The sequence below is a fragment of the Ammospiza nelsoni genome, chromosome 20 (genome assembly GCF_027579445.1).
Source record: "Ammospiza nelsoni isolate bAmmNel1 chromosome 20, bAmmNel1.pri, whole genome shotgun sequence".
In the NCBI taxonomy this organism is placed as follows: domain Eukaryota; kingdom Metazoa; phylum Chordata; class Aves; order Passeriformes; family Passerellidae; genus Ammospiza; species Ammospiza nelsoni.
In genome coordinates, this window is record NC_080652.1 from 8281371 (window position 1) to 8296731 (window position 15361).

Below are 15361 nucleotides of genomic sequence, written 5' to 3' on the forward strand. Positions count from 1 at the left end.
GCCAAGAGCTGCAAAGATCCCAGCCCCGAGCAGAGAAGGCAGCAATCACCTCAGCACTTCAAAGTGAGCCCCTCTGGAGCATCACACACCTCCAGCTCTCACTGTTGGACCAGAGAGGGACCCAGGACCCAAAGCAGCAGCCTCTGAGGGGAACTGGGCTGCTTTATGTGGGAGTTGCAGCATTATCCGGCCTCTGTCCCAGCTCTGGCACCAGCTCACAAGGCGAGTCTGTGTCAGGCTCTGACACGGAGCCCTCAGCACTTCCTCCTATTGTGCAGCTGGGAAAGCCCTTTTTCTGGCTGTTTTTAAGGCATTTTAGAGGAAAAGTGCTACCTAGTTACAGGAATTACTAACTGGAGGTTAGGCATTATGCGCTAGATCAAAACGTTTTGGGCATTCCGATTTTAATTGGAAAAGATTTTTGTTTTCACTGCCCAGGCTCAGGAAGGGTATTTTATAAGAGATAGTAATAAAATAAAATAATAAAATAAAATAAAATAAAATAAAATAAAATAAAATAAAATAAAAATAACCTATCTCTTCCACTTCAGGATGAGGGGGAAAGTTTGAGCAAGAAGGGAAAACGATGTCACTGATCTGTCCATACAATCTGTACAGAAATGTGAAATTGGGTCCCCCCAAATTTGGGAACCAACAGACCTCAGACCCTCCCACACCCAATTCTCACTCCCAGCACGATCAATGCCCTGATTTAACCAGATTTTAGATGAAAGCCACCCACCACGTGCCACAGCTTACAGCAGGCATGGATTTTAGGAGATCCTCTGCTGAGTTTTTCAGATGCAGGGCAGTTGGATCACTCTGCCTCCAGGTTCTGGGCGTTTTTTGGAGCTGTTTTTGACAGATCAGGCGCTGTGAACGCTGTGCTGGCAGGGAGGAAGGCTGGCTCAGGCTCTCCTGCCCCTTGTGCCTTTCCCAGCTGCAGCACCCCTCGGCCAGCCGCGTTAATTTGGGATCACAGCTCTCCTCCTCACCAAGCATTAACACAGCCAGGCAAGCCCCTAATTACCGTCAGCTCCTAGCAGAGGAAGCACAGCAAATCCCTGGGCAATCAGGATCTGAAAGTCTCCATGCAGCCATTCTGAGGTTCATTTCCTGCAGCCCCTGTGCACAGGCAGCTCCTGCCGAGGCTCCTGAAGCTCAGCAATTATCCCACAAGCCTTGCAGGAATATTTCTCCCCCATCCTACTCCTTCCACCACTCCCTTGGTTGTAGAAAAATCACAGATTTTTTGGGGGGTTGGGTTTTTTTGATTCCAACAGGTTTGGGTTGGAAGGGACCTTAAAGATTGTCTCGTTCAACCCCTGCCATGGGCAGGGACACCTTCCTCTAGCCCAGGGTGCTCCAAGCCTGGCCTGGAACATTTCCAGGGATCAGAGGCAGCCACAGCTTCCCTGGAAAACCTCCCCACCCTCACAGGGCACATTTCTTCCTAATATCTAATTTAAATCCACTCTTCATTTTAAAGCTCCTTGTGTTGTCACTCCAGACCCTTGTGCAAAGTCCTTCTCCAGCTCTCTTGAAGCCACTTCATGCTCTGGGATGCTAAGATTGCCCCAAACCTTCTCTTCTCCAAGCAATTTATCAAGTATTTGAGGAGCTTCCATTAGGGCAGCAAGCAACAACACAAACATCTGTTTTCCAAACTTTCTGACCTCTAAAATCTCATCAGAACAAGGCCAGCATGTGAGGTGGGGGGAGATCAAGCCACTTTCTCAGAAAGAAGCAACCACAGCACACTTCAAGCAGGCACCTGGATTCCTTCACAGCAAAGAAAACACTCAAAGAAAAATAAGAGGCAGGATACAACTATTAATATCAAAATGTGCCCAAAAAAGCTGAAGGCAGCAGGGCCCAAGGTGTGAAAAGCACCAAGAGATCTCAGAGTGCTCAGGATCACAAGACACAAGTTTTGTTAGGGACATCCCCACACTGAATTTTGTTAGGGACATCCCCACACTGAATTTTGTTATGAATATCCTCACACTGAATTTTGTTAGGGACATCCTCACACTGAGTTTTGTTAGGAATATCCCCACACTGAATTTTGTTAGGAATATCCTCACACTGGATTTTGTTAGGGACATCCCCACACTGAGTTTTGTTAGGGACATCCCCACACTGAGTTTTGTTAGGGACATCCCCACACTGTTTTGTTAGGAATATCCTCACACTGAATTTTGTTAGGGACATCCCCACACCGAATTTTGTTAGGAATATCCCCACACTGAGTTTTGTTAGGAATATCCCCACACCGAATTTTGTTAGGGACATCCCCACACTGAATTTTGTTAGGGACATCCCCACACTGAGTTTTGTTAGGAATATCCCCACACTGGATTTTGTTAGGGACATCCCCACCCCTGGGGGAAGCTGCAGCTCCTGGTGGCAGCATTTTCCCTCCTCCCTGGCTCTCCCTGGAGTGCAGAGTCCAGCAGGCTTTAAGCCCCTCTGCTCAGGACCATTATTATTTCTCGAGCTGTTTGTCTTTAAAAGCAGCTTTTATCTCCCCATCACCTCTCTGCCAGAATGTTTCAGTCAGCTCTTTTAACGAATACCACCTAAGGTGCCTGCAACCAAAAGGAAAACAGGAAAAACATTTCTCCCTGTTGCTTAGCAATCAGAGTGTGGCGGGTTCAAGGCTCGCAGGTGCTCCCTTATTGTAATTTCCATCCTTGCTGTTCTCTGCAGAGCAGCCAGGGAAAGGAAAAGAGGGGAAAGGTTATGGAGCCACAGAAAAATTCCAGGGAAAGGTGGGAATAGGTGTAACCCATCAGGATAAGGGAAACTCAGCTCTGAAATCAGGCTGCTCCTTCTCATCGGCCAGAAAAATTAGATGAAATGGTGAGATTTCATTTTATAGTGAAAACACACATCCAGCACCTGGGTGGATACAGAGCAGAGCAAAGCTCTGGCTCTGCTCACCTTTCAAAAACACATCCAAGGGCAGGCAGCACAGCTTTCCACCCACAACACCCAGCCAGAACCACACGTTCAGCTGAGTCGCGTAAATGGAGAGTCCCAGAAACAGGAGGCTCTGGAAACCGACCCACGGAGAAATCCCAGCGGATATCAGGGAAACTTTGCTGGGCAGAGCAGCTCTTCCTCCCCCTCCTCCTCCTCCTCAGCTCCTGTGCCAGCCCTGGTGGCTGTGCTGCTGCAGGGACAGGTACACCCACCCCACCTGTGCCTGCAGATGGGAATTGGGACTGGCTGTGCCTGCAGCCAGGAGAGCAGGAGGGCAGCTTTATTCCAATTTTATTCCGGTTTTATTCCAGACTTATTCCAGCTTTATTCTAACTTTATTCCAGTTTTGTTCCAGTTTTATCCCATCTTTATTACAGATTTACTGCAGCTTTATCCCAGCCTTATTCCAGCCTTATTCCAGCTTTACCACAGCTTTATCCCAGCCTTATTCCAGTTTTATTCTAGCTATTTTCCAGCTTTATTCCAGCCTTATTCCAGTTCTATTCTAGCTATTTTCCAGCTTTATTCCAGCCTTATTCCAGTTCTATTCTAGCTATTTTCCAGCTTTATTCCAGCCTTATTCCAGTTTTATTCTAGCTATTTTCCAGCTTTATTCCAGCCTTATTCCAGTTCTATTCTAACTGCTTTCCAGTTTTATTCCAGTTTTATTCCAGTTTTATTCCAGCTATTTTCCAGCTTTATTCCAGCCTTATTCCAGTTTTATTCTAACTGCTTTCCAGTTTTATTCCAGTTTTATTCCAGTTTTATTCCAGTTTTATCCCAGCTTTATTCCAGTTTTATCCCAGCTTTATTCTAGCTATTTTCCAGTTTTATTCTAGCTATTTTCCAGTTTTATTTCAGTTTTATTCCAGGTTTATTCCAGTTTTATTCCAGGTTTATTCCAGCTTTATTCCAGTTTTATCCCAGCTTTATTCTAGCTATTTTCCAGTTTTATTCTAGCTATTTTCCAGTTTTATTCCAGTTTTATTCCAGGTTTATTCCAGTTTTATTCCAGGTTTATTCCAGTTTTATTCCCACTTTATCCCAGTTTTATCCCAGCTTTTTCCCAGCTTTATCCCAGCTTTATTCCCACTGGCTCTCCTGGGCTAGGGACGGCCAGGAGATGCTCCCCGTGCCCCCTGCCCAGGTGACAGCACACGCAGGGCACCCCTGGGGACGTGCTGCGAGCCCACAGTGCTGCTCCCCCTGGGGACAGGGGTGCAGGCTGGTGGCTGTGTCACCACCCCAGCACGCCCAGACTCAGCTCCCTGAGCCTGCACTCATTGCCCTGTGCTGGGAGGACGTGCCTGGACACACACAGGGCAGGGGGTGATGCCACAGAGCTGCTGAGAGGCCCAAGAGAAAAGTGATGCCACAGCACAGGCACAGGGAAGAAGCACACGGGGTTGATACCTTGCACAAGATTGGTTTATATCCAAAGCTTGAAAGTGGAGCCAAACAGGCTGCAAGGTGCTGAGCTGATAAAATAGATTTGCACAAAGTTATCCCGGTATAGGAATAAGGTGGAACAGATTTAAATGCCAGATCATGGGATAAACGAAGCAACAGCAAATTACACACACACAACGTTAATAACACCAATAAATAACTGAGATTACCGAAAATAAGAAAGCCAGTTAAACAGGAACAGAGCCCCTTAAGAGGGGATATGGAAAGGATGTTCCAACAATGGTCCTGCATCTCCTCTGACCGCACAAACGTCAGGGAAAGCATAAATCAAACCCCAGACACGCCAGGAGGCTGCAGGAAAGCCTGATCTGAAGTGAGGAGTGAAACCCTGGAGCCAGGCTCCAGCAGAGTGAAGAGCTGATGTGAGTGAAAGCCAGCAGCCAGGAGAGGAGCCAGAGGGCTGGAGCAGCCTCGGGGATGAGGGAGAGGAGCTGCAGGAGCAGCAGCAGAGACGTCCAGCAGCTGGACCAGCAACCCCAGTGCTGACACTGCACAGCCCCTGCCAAGGCATCTGGGCCAAATTCACCATGGGCTGGGCAGGGATGCAGCGAGTGGACGTGAAAACATTGTGCTGTGACAGCCTGAGCACACACTTACTGCTGTTGGCCACGTGAGAATCAGGAAAAGGGGCTGGCAAGAGCTGGAAAGGGAAAGTTTCACTGCCCAGCCCCGAGCTGGCTATTGCAGAGATACAGAAACAAACACTGACATGGCTGAAAAGTCAATTAAGGATTGGAAAAGTCCTTCAGTATTCCCAGGTATTGTTAGGCGCTCAGACAAAGGATGTTTAAAAAAAAAATATTTTCCCTTTGGTAATTACCACTCTGAAACGTTTCCGCTCCGCATTGTTTCAGAAGGGGAAGTTATTCCAGGGCCTCCCTCCATGGTCAGAACTCTTTTTTGTGGTGGGGGTTTTGGCATGGAGGAGCAGCGCTCTCCCAAACAATACTGTGTGCCAGGTTTGTCCCTCAGAAATATCAACAAACTCATCAAGTGCCACCAAGTCACACCATGGCTGAGTCTGGCCACGGTGCTGCTGACCCTCCCAACTTCTTACTGTCGAGGCCATGATTTATGTTGTTTTTCCTTCAAGCCTTGGCTCTGGGAATCACGTTGAGTGCCAAAAGAATTTCAGGTTTTATTAAAATAAAAGGTTATCCCATGAGCACTGAAACTACTTGTGTTGCTTCCTATGGTTTTGTGTCTCGAGACTGTTTTCGGTGCCTAAAAACGCATGAACCAAGAATGAAAATGTTTTTGCGGTTAAGTGTTTGTAAGAAGCATCTCCCACGTGGGTTTGCTGGTGTCTAATAATACATGAACTCACGCTACAGATGTTTTGGGGCATTTACAAGATTCTTTTCCTCCTCTCAACCATCTCATTTCATCATGTCTGAGCATAGACTCAATTATCTGCGAGCCCTGAGCCAGATCTGCGCGGCGCGGGTCGGCGGGTTCAGAAGTCATCTGGGGAGAGAGGGCACAGCCAGAGGGACACTGTGACAGCATCAGCCTGATTCTGGTAGGAAATTAGATTTTGAGCTCTTTCTGGCTCCCCTAACTGCAGGGAAAACAGAGAGGAAACAATGCAAGCTCCTGCAGAGGGTCAGGGAGCAGACAGTGGGACAAGGGGATCACCCAGCCTTTCACAGCAGTTGGGCCCTGAAAAGCTTCTCCCCTCTTTCAGGAAGGCCTGATCCATCCCTTCCTGAGCTGCCAGCACCACTGCAGGGTGACTTTAACCCCTGCAACAAGGATCAGACCCATATCAAGGCTCATTTCCCAATGCCACCCGTGCCACGCGGGCACGGAGCAGTGTCAGGGTTTCCATGACATGTGGGCACGTAACACGGTGGCACAGAGGGTGCCACCCAGCCAGGGCGTGCACTGAGTCATCTCTCACAACAGCCAAACCCTTGGGGAGCTTCCCTTTGCCCCTCCTTGCCCCAGCCCTGGCTGAGAGTCACCTTTGGCAAAGCTCCTTCGAGCTGGCACTCGAGGGGCCCTGGCAGTGGAATTGTGTCACAGCTCTCAGACAGGGTCTGGTGCCATTCTGAGGCCAGTGGGACTGTCAGCAGCAGCCAGATCTTCAATTATAGATAAATAAATAGCTGGGGAGGGTTGGGAGGGCCAGTTTCCCCCAGGGGTGTGGGTGCAGAGGCGTGGGGACAAGGTGGAGCTGAGCCCACTTGACTCGTCTGTCTCCTCCCCTGTGCTTCCCCCATCTGTCTCTGCCAAACAGAAAGGGAAATCCGGGATTTTCAGCTGCTTTTGATTCCCTCTTGCCCTGCACACAGCTGGGTGGGGAGGGATTATTCTGCATTTCCTGACTCCAGACAGATCCAGGGCTGCCCAGGCGGGATCCCCCTGGTCAGGGGCTCCCCAATCCACGACCATGACACTGCCAGACCCCACAGGGCTGGACCAGCTCCTCCATCCCCTCCCCAGAGCCCCCAGAAGTGCCTCCTAAGCTGCTCTGCTCGGCCAGCCCAGGCTCTGACACCACAAACCACGTTGCTCCTCCTTCCTCCCTCAGCTGCAGTTTCTAATTCACACTGGGTTTCCAGTATGGGAAAGGAGAAGCGCTGGGAGGGCACTGTGATGAAAGAAAACCCCCCTGACTCTCAGAGCAATGCACACGGGAGCCTGAAGGGAGAAGGATGAGCAGAAAGGGGTTATTCAGGGGGATTTTTGGGTGCTGCTTTCCTGGCAGGCAGCAGAGGAAGCCCGTTTGTGTCAGGTCAGCACTGCATTTCCCTGTCAGCAACATCACAGCCAGGCACTACCAAGATTGTCACACCCAAACCAGCCTTGTCCCCCCAAACTGATCCTCAATACACCCAAACCAGCCTTGTCCTCCCAAACTGCTCCTCAATACATCCAAACCAGCCTTGTCCTCCCAAACTGCTCCTCAATACACCCAAACCAGCCTTGTCCTCCCAAACTGATCCTCAATACACCCAAACCAGCCTTATCCTCTCAAACTGCTCCTCAGTTCCTCCAGGTGAAGGGCCTGATGCTCACAGCTGCTCTCTGGGAGCTCACAGTACCCAAATTACAAAGGCAGCTGTCAGCAGGATGGGATTGGGTGTTTCCCACTCCTGAACTGTCAAGTGGAACCAAAATCCTGCTGCCAAAAGCTGCTGCAGCCCCATCACACCCAGGGAGAACCCCAGGAGAAGCCAGGGAAGGAGTGAGGACACAGGGCTGAGGAGATGCCTGCACAGAGGTGACACAAGAAAATCAACAAATCAGATTTTTGGATGGAAACAGCCTTTGAGGTTCCTAAAGTCAGGCCTTCAGCAGCATCTTTCTGGAGGTGGTGGCCCAAAGCCTGAGCTCTGGCCCACAACACTGGGGGGCACCACGAGTGATGCCACACACATGACTCCAGGAGTTTAAAACACCAAATATCACAAGTTCTGCCCCAACTGAACCAGCAGCCCTGCCTGTCCTGTCATTGTCATATGGTGGGGCAGGCAGGGGAACCTGGGGAGAACCAACCCCATGGGCAGCAGAGCCAATGCTTCCAGCAGTGCTGGCACCACAAAGCTCTCCAGGTTCATAAAAGAGCCAACACCAAACTGCACCTGGCTGTCCCCTCTCTCTGTAGGGTTTTACCACCTCAGGAGCAATTGCCCTGAAACCAAAGATGCTCTTTGCTTCTCAATAGCATTTAACAGCCAGCAGCGGCCAAATCGAGCTGATACAGACCAGGGCTTTGCCAAAGCAGTCAGCAAAGTGGATTTGCCTTATTTGGGTTTGCCTGGGTTTGCCCAAGCACACTTGGGCAGCGCTGGCAGCGCTCAGGGCTCCCTCCTGCAGCAGCTGCTTCTGCCAGCACTGCCCCGAGCCCTCTGCAGGGGACAGACAACAGCAAATTGCACTGACAGGCCCTTAACTGAACCAAACTGCCAGAGGCAGCTGCTCCGTGGCTGATCTGCCGTGAGTCAGGGTGCCCAGCCCCGGGGCAGGGATGGAGCCAGCACTGGGACCTGGCTGTGCAGGGACCTGGCTGTGCAGGGACCTGGCTGTGCAGGGATCTGGGCTGTGCAGGGATTTGGGCTGTGCAGGGATTTGGGCTGTGCAGGGATCTGGCTGTGCAGGGATTTGGGTTTGCAGGGACCTGGCTGTGCAGGGACCTGGCTGTGCAGGGATTTGGGCTGTGCAGGGATTTGGGCTGTGCAGGGATCTGGCTGTGCAGGGATCTGGGCTGTGCAGGGATTTGGGCTGTGCAGGGATTTGGGCTGTGCAGGGACCTGGCTGTGCAGGGATCTGGCTGTGCAGGGATTTGGGCTGTGCAGGGACCTGGCTGTGCAGGGATCTGGGCTGTGCAGGGATTTGGGCTGTGCAGGGATTTGGGCTGTGCAGGGATCTGGCTGTGCAGGGATTTGGGCTGTGCAGGGATCTGGCTGTGCAGGGATTTGGGCTGTGCAGGGACCTGGCTGTGCAGGGATCTGGGCTGTGCAGGGATTTGGGCTGTGCAGGGATTTGGGCTGTGCAGGGATTTGGGCTGTGCAGGGACCTGGGTTTGCAGGGACCTGGGTTTGCAGGGACCTGGCTGTGCAGGGACCTGGCTGTGCAGGGATTTGGGTTTGCAGCCACCTCGGCAGCGCCTGAAAGGCTCTGCTGATCCCACGGGATTGTCAGGATGGAAACTGAGAGCAGACAGCGAGAGAAGGCTGAAAGTGCAGGGAAGAGATCCCATTTCACTGGAGAGAGGGAAAGTGCAAGAGGCAGAGCCTGCATCTCCAGGAGAATCACAGCTACAGAGTAAAAGCTGCACAAGGAGCAAATTCTCACATTGCACTCGAGCTCCAGACAGAGAAGCTGGTGCTGAAGGATAGGGAGGAAGAGCAAAGAAGCATTCCAGGAGGTCACCTTGAACATCACATTCTTAGTTAGGGACAGGTTGTAATGCCACCAAAATCAGAGGGCTGACTGGATGTGCACCAGCTGAGGATGTGGCACAGGGTGTTTCATCTCATTTTCTCACTAGCACAGACCCAGCCAGACCACTTAAAAAATACATTGAAAATAGATATACTGAACAATTCCTGGAAACATCAGCTCCCTCTGCCTCACAGTACACAGAATTAGCACAGCTTTAATTGCACCAGTGACTATGAGGGCAGCAGGGAGAGCTGGGCAGGCAATTCCAGCCCCTGCAGCGAGCACATCCATGGGGTGACCACTGGTGTGGCCACACATGGGCAAGGCACAGAGGTTTGGAGAGCACCAGGCATCTCAAAACCTGCAGCCAGCCTGTCCCAGAGGTGACAGAGCCCAGGCAATAATGACAAACCTTTGGCCAGCATGAGCCCCAAGACAGGCTGTACCCCAGGCAGTGTCAGATGCTGGCTCAGGCTCCAGAGGTCTGTGCTCTCACTCTCCTTCAGCAGCTCCTGTCTGCATCAACACCACCCTGCTCACCCTGCTACCTGCTTATTTGTAGTAACCCTGGTATTACTGGCCTGGCACCCCCAGGGCTGTGTTCCTCATGTTTATTCAGTGTGGGAACACGAAAACTCCAGATGTTTTAGCACCAGGGACCCAAACACCAGAAACTGGGGACACTTTTCCCCATCCCTTTCAAACCAGTGTAAGGGCTCAGCCATCACACCAGCTCTTCCCTCTCTGAAGGGCTGCAAACAGGGATTGCCACCACCCCAAAAGCTCCTGGGACAGCATCAGCCAGAGGCACAAAGCAGTGTGTTCATGGCCTCGTGGATTCAGAGCTGGATGTGCACAAACAGTGTGGGATGGGCCCAGCCTTGCCAGGGCAATTCCCAGAAATCCCAAGACTTTACAGAGTATTCCTAAATCTCTGTCCTTACAGATGAGAATTAAACCTGGGAGTCTTTTTCCATAGTTTCTTGCTATCTCCAAAGAAACCAAACGATAATTTGCCTGAGGGAAAAGGAGAGTTTGGCCAAGAGCAGGAGATCGAGGGATTTGTTGTTTTTGACTGCAGCCGTGGTCAGGAAATGGTCCTAGAGCTCATTTTCAGCTCCTCCCTCCTGATAACATCTACCATATGCACACAGTGGAAAAGAAACAACCTTTGATACACACACAGCAGACTTTGATTCACCACGGGGCCATTGGCAGCTGTCACTTCAAACTGGATTGACACCAGCATCAGCTCCCTGGCCCTGCTTCACTCCCAGTTCAAACCTTTCCATCCCAACAGATTCAACCTGGGATTGACACCAGCATCAGCTCCCTGGCCCTGTCTGAATCCCAGTTCAAACCTTTCCATCCCAACAGATTCAACCTGGGATCGACACCAGCATCAGCTCCCTGGCCCTGTCTGAATCCCAGTTCAAACCTTTCCATCTCCAACATCTTCAATCTGGGATTGACACCAGCATCAGCTCCCTGGCTCTGTTTGACTCCCAGTTCAAACCTTTCCATCCCCAACAGATTCAACCTGGGATTGACACCAGCATCAGCTCCCTGGCCGTGTCTGAATCCCAGTTCAAACCTTTCCATCCTCAACAGATTCAACCTGGGATTGACACCAGCATCAGCTCCCTGGCCCTGTCTGAATCCCAGTTCAAACCTTTCCATCCTCAACAGATTCAACCTGGGATTGACACCAGCATCAGCTCCCTGGCCCTGTCTGAATCCCAGTTCAAACCTTTCCATCCTCAACAGATTCAACCTGGGATTGACACCAGCATCAGCTCCCTGGCCCTGCTTCACTCCCAGTTAAAGCCTTTCCACCCCGATGAGGGAAGTAACACCATTCCCACCCAGTCCTGCAAGGATTAATTGGCTATTTATTCAGTGCTCCAAGGTGGTACCGGTGCTGCAGACAGGAACAATGAAGTCGGAAATTAGTAGCTCATTACTGAAAGTTTTCTTTCTGTGTGCCACAGGACAACGTTTCACCCAGGATGCTAAAACTCTTAAAACTCCACCGAATGAGGTCTCAAACGCGGCAGGGAATAAGCCTGTGCTACAGCAAACCCGGGAAATAACCATTAGTTCCCATCTCCAGCTCCTCTGAGCCCGGCTCTAAGGTCAAACCAAGCTTTTATCTTCTCCTGTATTTCAGTATGCTGAGGGAAAAAAAAATATAATATTAGAGGAATAAATTAGCATGTGAAATGCAATTTAACTAATTAGCTCGCTGGAGTGGAAAATATTTGCTAACCACTTTGAAGTCAGGCCGAGTGCACTTATTAGGACATCAGAGAGGAGAGAGGAAGGAGGCAGAGATGGGGAGACCTCCAGGACAGGCTGAGGAGGCTGCAAGCAGGACAATGAGATTTTTCCTGATCTCTTCTGAGTGAGAAATGCTGGGAGAGCCCCGGGCTGTGCTGCTCTCCCCTGTCCTGCAGCAAGGGGGGCTTTCCCAGCACTTTCCATCATTGCACAAGGCTGTGAAAAATGCATGTATTTTATGATCGGCTTTTCGCAAATATTAAAATGAATATTGTATGTGTTTTCTTAGAAAGTAGTGCTGTATTAATTCTCTTAAGTACTGTGTTAAATATCGTTTTAGGTTATAAAAATTGTTAAAATAGAAACGATGCTATGCAGGATACTTTTTTAAAGAAAGGATTTTCAGTGATATAGCAGCCACAGGACACCTGAATCTTTCAGAGAAAGAGAATTTATTGCTCCATTATCAGAAGAAATTAACTTCTTCCTACCTCGAAGGAGCTGTCAGGATTCACAGGAAGAAGTTGACACTGACCAGACAGAATCCTGTGTTTGAATGGAATTTATGCATCATGGATGAGGTGTATGAATATTCAACAGATTATTGTTTTTAAGGGTTAATCCTCTGTTAACGTGGATCCTTTTTCAGGCTTATGCTGCCCAGAAAAAGGTACCCAGACGTTCGTAACTCTTTGTTTCTATTGTCTCATATTGTCCTAATTCAAATTATCCAAATTATTATTACTCTAATTGTATTACTATTTTTATAACCATTTTATTACTATTAAACTTTTAAAATTTTGAAAACAAGTGATTGGCGTTTTTCACAAGGCTGTGACAGCATGGTGGCACCAGCCTGGCGTGCCCTGGGATGCCCAGCAGGCAGAGGGATGCCCTGGGTGAGAGCAGCAGCATCCCATGGCTGTGGGACATCCCTCCCTGCTCCCTGCCAGCCCTAGCAAGGAGGGGATGTGCCCATTTGAGCAGACAAACATGGAGCCACAAAGCTGCATCATGCCAGGGAACTGCCTGGGAACCACAAAAAGCCCGTTAATATCACTTGCAACAGCCTGCTCATTGATTTCCCCACCTTCCACACATGGAAACTGTTGCTCTTTTATTAGCAAAGCTTTGGAAATCCCTCGCCATCGTAGCAGAAGGGGCGGTCTGGGCGATTTTGCAACTGCTGCGGGTGAATTATGAAAGGGGGGATTGACAGCCCCGCTGAAAGTGATGGAGGGAGGCAGAAATGAGAGCATCCTCTGCCTGATACACAGCACAACGCTGAGGGTGACCTGGGGGGATGCTCACCCTCTGAACATGGGCACCTGCCTGCTCATGTCCCCCAAACGAGACCCAGTCCATTGCTGGGGCAGAGCAGTTTCCCTGAAAAACAGGAATATGAGATGAGAACCAACAGAGCTGCTGCCCTGGGAGGAGAGACTTTGACCCAGAGGTTCCAGTTTTTGTGAGGTGTCCCCAGCCTGGGCTCTGCCTTGCTGCTTTTTGAAATCAAAGATTTTCTCCCTGGGAACCCAGCCTGGAAAAGGTCAGTGGTGTGCTCAGTGAATGGGTTTGCAGCAGGAGGAAAACCCATTTTCCAAGCCAGGCCCTCCCACAGGGATGGCTCAGATGTGACTGACACAGAATCCTGCAGAAAACCCCAGGTAATGCAGCCCCATAACTTTTCCCAACCTGCCTGTGTCATCTCCAAGAAAAAAAAAAAAAAAAGGAAATTAACGAACCTGAAATAGAAATTAAAGCCCTGAAATAGAGGGGGAAATGCCAGCAGTGCTCCCTCCCTGCTGCCCACGCAGACGGGGAAGCGACGGCAGGAGATGAGCAGGGACCCGAGGGTGGGTGTGAGACTCCAAACCCTGCCTGGCTGGGGGAAACGCTTCAGCTCTGAAACAGGAGCTTCTCCATCACCCCACAGACAAAAACACCGCTCAGGGTTTCCCTGCTGGGGAAATTCCCAGTCTGTGCTCTGCAGCAGACGGAGATTTCAGTGATTCCACCGTGGTGCTGCTTTCCAGGAATGGGAATTGAGCCTCAGAGCAGGGGGACGTGGGCATGGAGAGGCAGAGCAGCCCCTGAGCCACCTCCTGCTCACGGGGGCTGACAGACAGTGCTCAGCCCTGGGGGTTCCATCCCACTGTGCCCAGTGCAGGACAGGGCAGGGGCTGAAAGCTCCAGTGAGCTCCAGTGACTGGGAAATGTGAGCAAGGCTGGAAAATGTGAAAATGGGGATGCTGCAGACCCGGTGTGACCCCCCTGGCAGCTGGAGTTTCCCCAGGGAAGCCCTCACAACCTCTCCCATCCTGCATTAAGGTCCCCGCCATGACCTGAGGGCTGGGGACACCCTGATGTGCCAGTCACCAGCCAGAGCCTCACCATGACACTGCCAGGACTGGCTGCCACCCAGCAGCCTCCAGAGGGCTCGTAGGAATTGCTAAAAACCCAACCAACCAAATGAGAAAATAACCCAGTACTAACACATTGCACAGCCCCTTTAACAATTACTTCTCTTTTCTGCTAAAAACCAGGAACAGGATGAACAAGCAGAGGTCCCTGAGTGACCCAGGCCAGGGCATTCCCCGTGCCTGGTCCCAGATCATGCCCAGAGCAGGGAGGGAAGCAGGGAAGCCCCCACCTGTGCCAGGCAAACCCTGAGGATCCCCCTTGCTGCAGCAGGAGCTGCAGGGAAGTCCAGCACCAGACTGCACTGCTGAGCAGGACTGGAGAATCCTGGAGAAATCTGCTGCTTGGGAATGGAGCTGAAGGAGAATAAAGCACCCAGGCTCTGCTTCCCCCGCTCCATCCCCTGCTCCAGCCGCCTCCCAGCTCCCTCCTTGCCAGGAATGCTGCAGGAGGCACCTGCCCACCCCGGCACACCCCAGCACTCCGCAGGGCCGCCACAGGTATCCTCATTATCCTCATTAGTGCAGCAACCCTGCCGAGGCTGGCAAAGCCCCCCGGGCTGATTCTAAAAATAGGAGGCTCCCTGCAAGTCCCCTGAGCCTGCAGGGACACTCAGGATGCTGGGCTGGGGCTCCCCAGCCCTGCCAGGATCCAACACACCTCCCTGCAGGAAATGCTCCCTCCTCCCGGCGAGCTGGGCTCGGTTTTGTGCTCTCGTTTCACCTCTTTAAACGCACAGACAATGCTGGAGAGAAGGTGGCAGTGATTGTGACAGAACAGTTGGTGGCCACGGAGAAAATCCAGATTTAAGGCTCCTGCAGTGACATTACACGCCCTGAGCACATACAGCAAGAGATGGGCTTTCCCTGCTCCAAAAATCAAAGCAAGTTTGGCCTCAAATTGTAACAGCACCTGGATCACACCCTGAACATTTACACAGGTGGGACACCGAGCACTCACCACCCACCAGCCCTAAAAAGCATCACCCTGATTTTGGGTTCCCTCACGCACAGCCAGACTCGGGGTGTGTTTCTGAGAGGGGCAGAGGGAAGGTGGCAAGAGGAGCCCTGAGCAAGAGGAATCCCCTGACCCACATTGGGAAGGCTCTGCCTCGCTCGATGCTGCAATCCACACCGATTTTTGCGTGGTGAACCAAACCCTGCAGCTGCAGCAGGGCAGGACCCAAGCCCACGGGTGGTGACAGTGACAGCGACAGCAGGCAGGGCAGCCACCAAGAAACCAGGCTTTCACACCCACAGCAAACCCTCCCTTTTGCACCGAGCCACAACACCAAAGGCTTCCCCTGCCT

At 51.1% G+C, this 15361-nt stretch overlaps 1 protein-coding gene across 2 annotated transcripts in view; it reads right to left on the reverse strand.

Moving 5' to 3' along the window:
- The window catches only part of RALGDS (ral guanine nucleotide dissociation stimulator), a 55074-nt gene that overhangs the window by 26963 nt on the left and 12750 nt on the right, over window positions 1-15361 (reverse strand). The window lies entirely within an intron of this gene.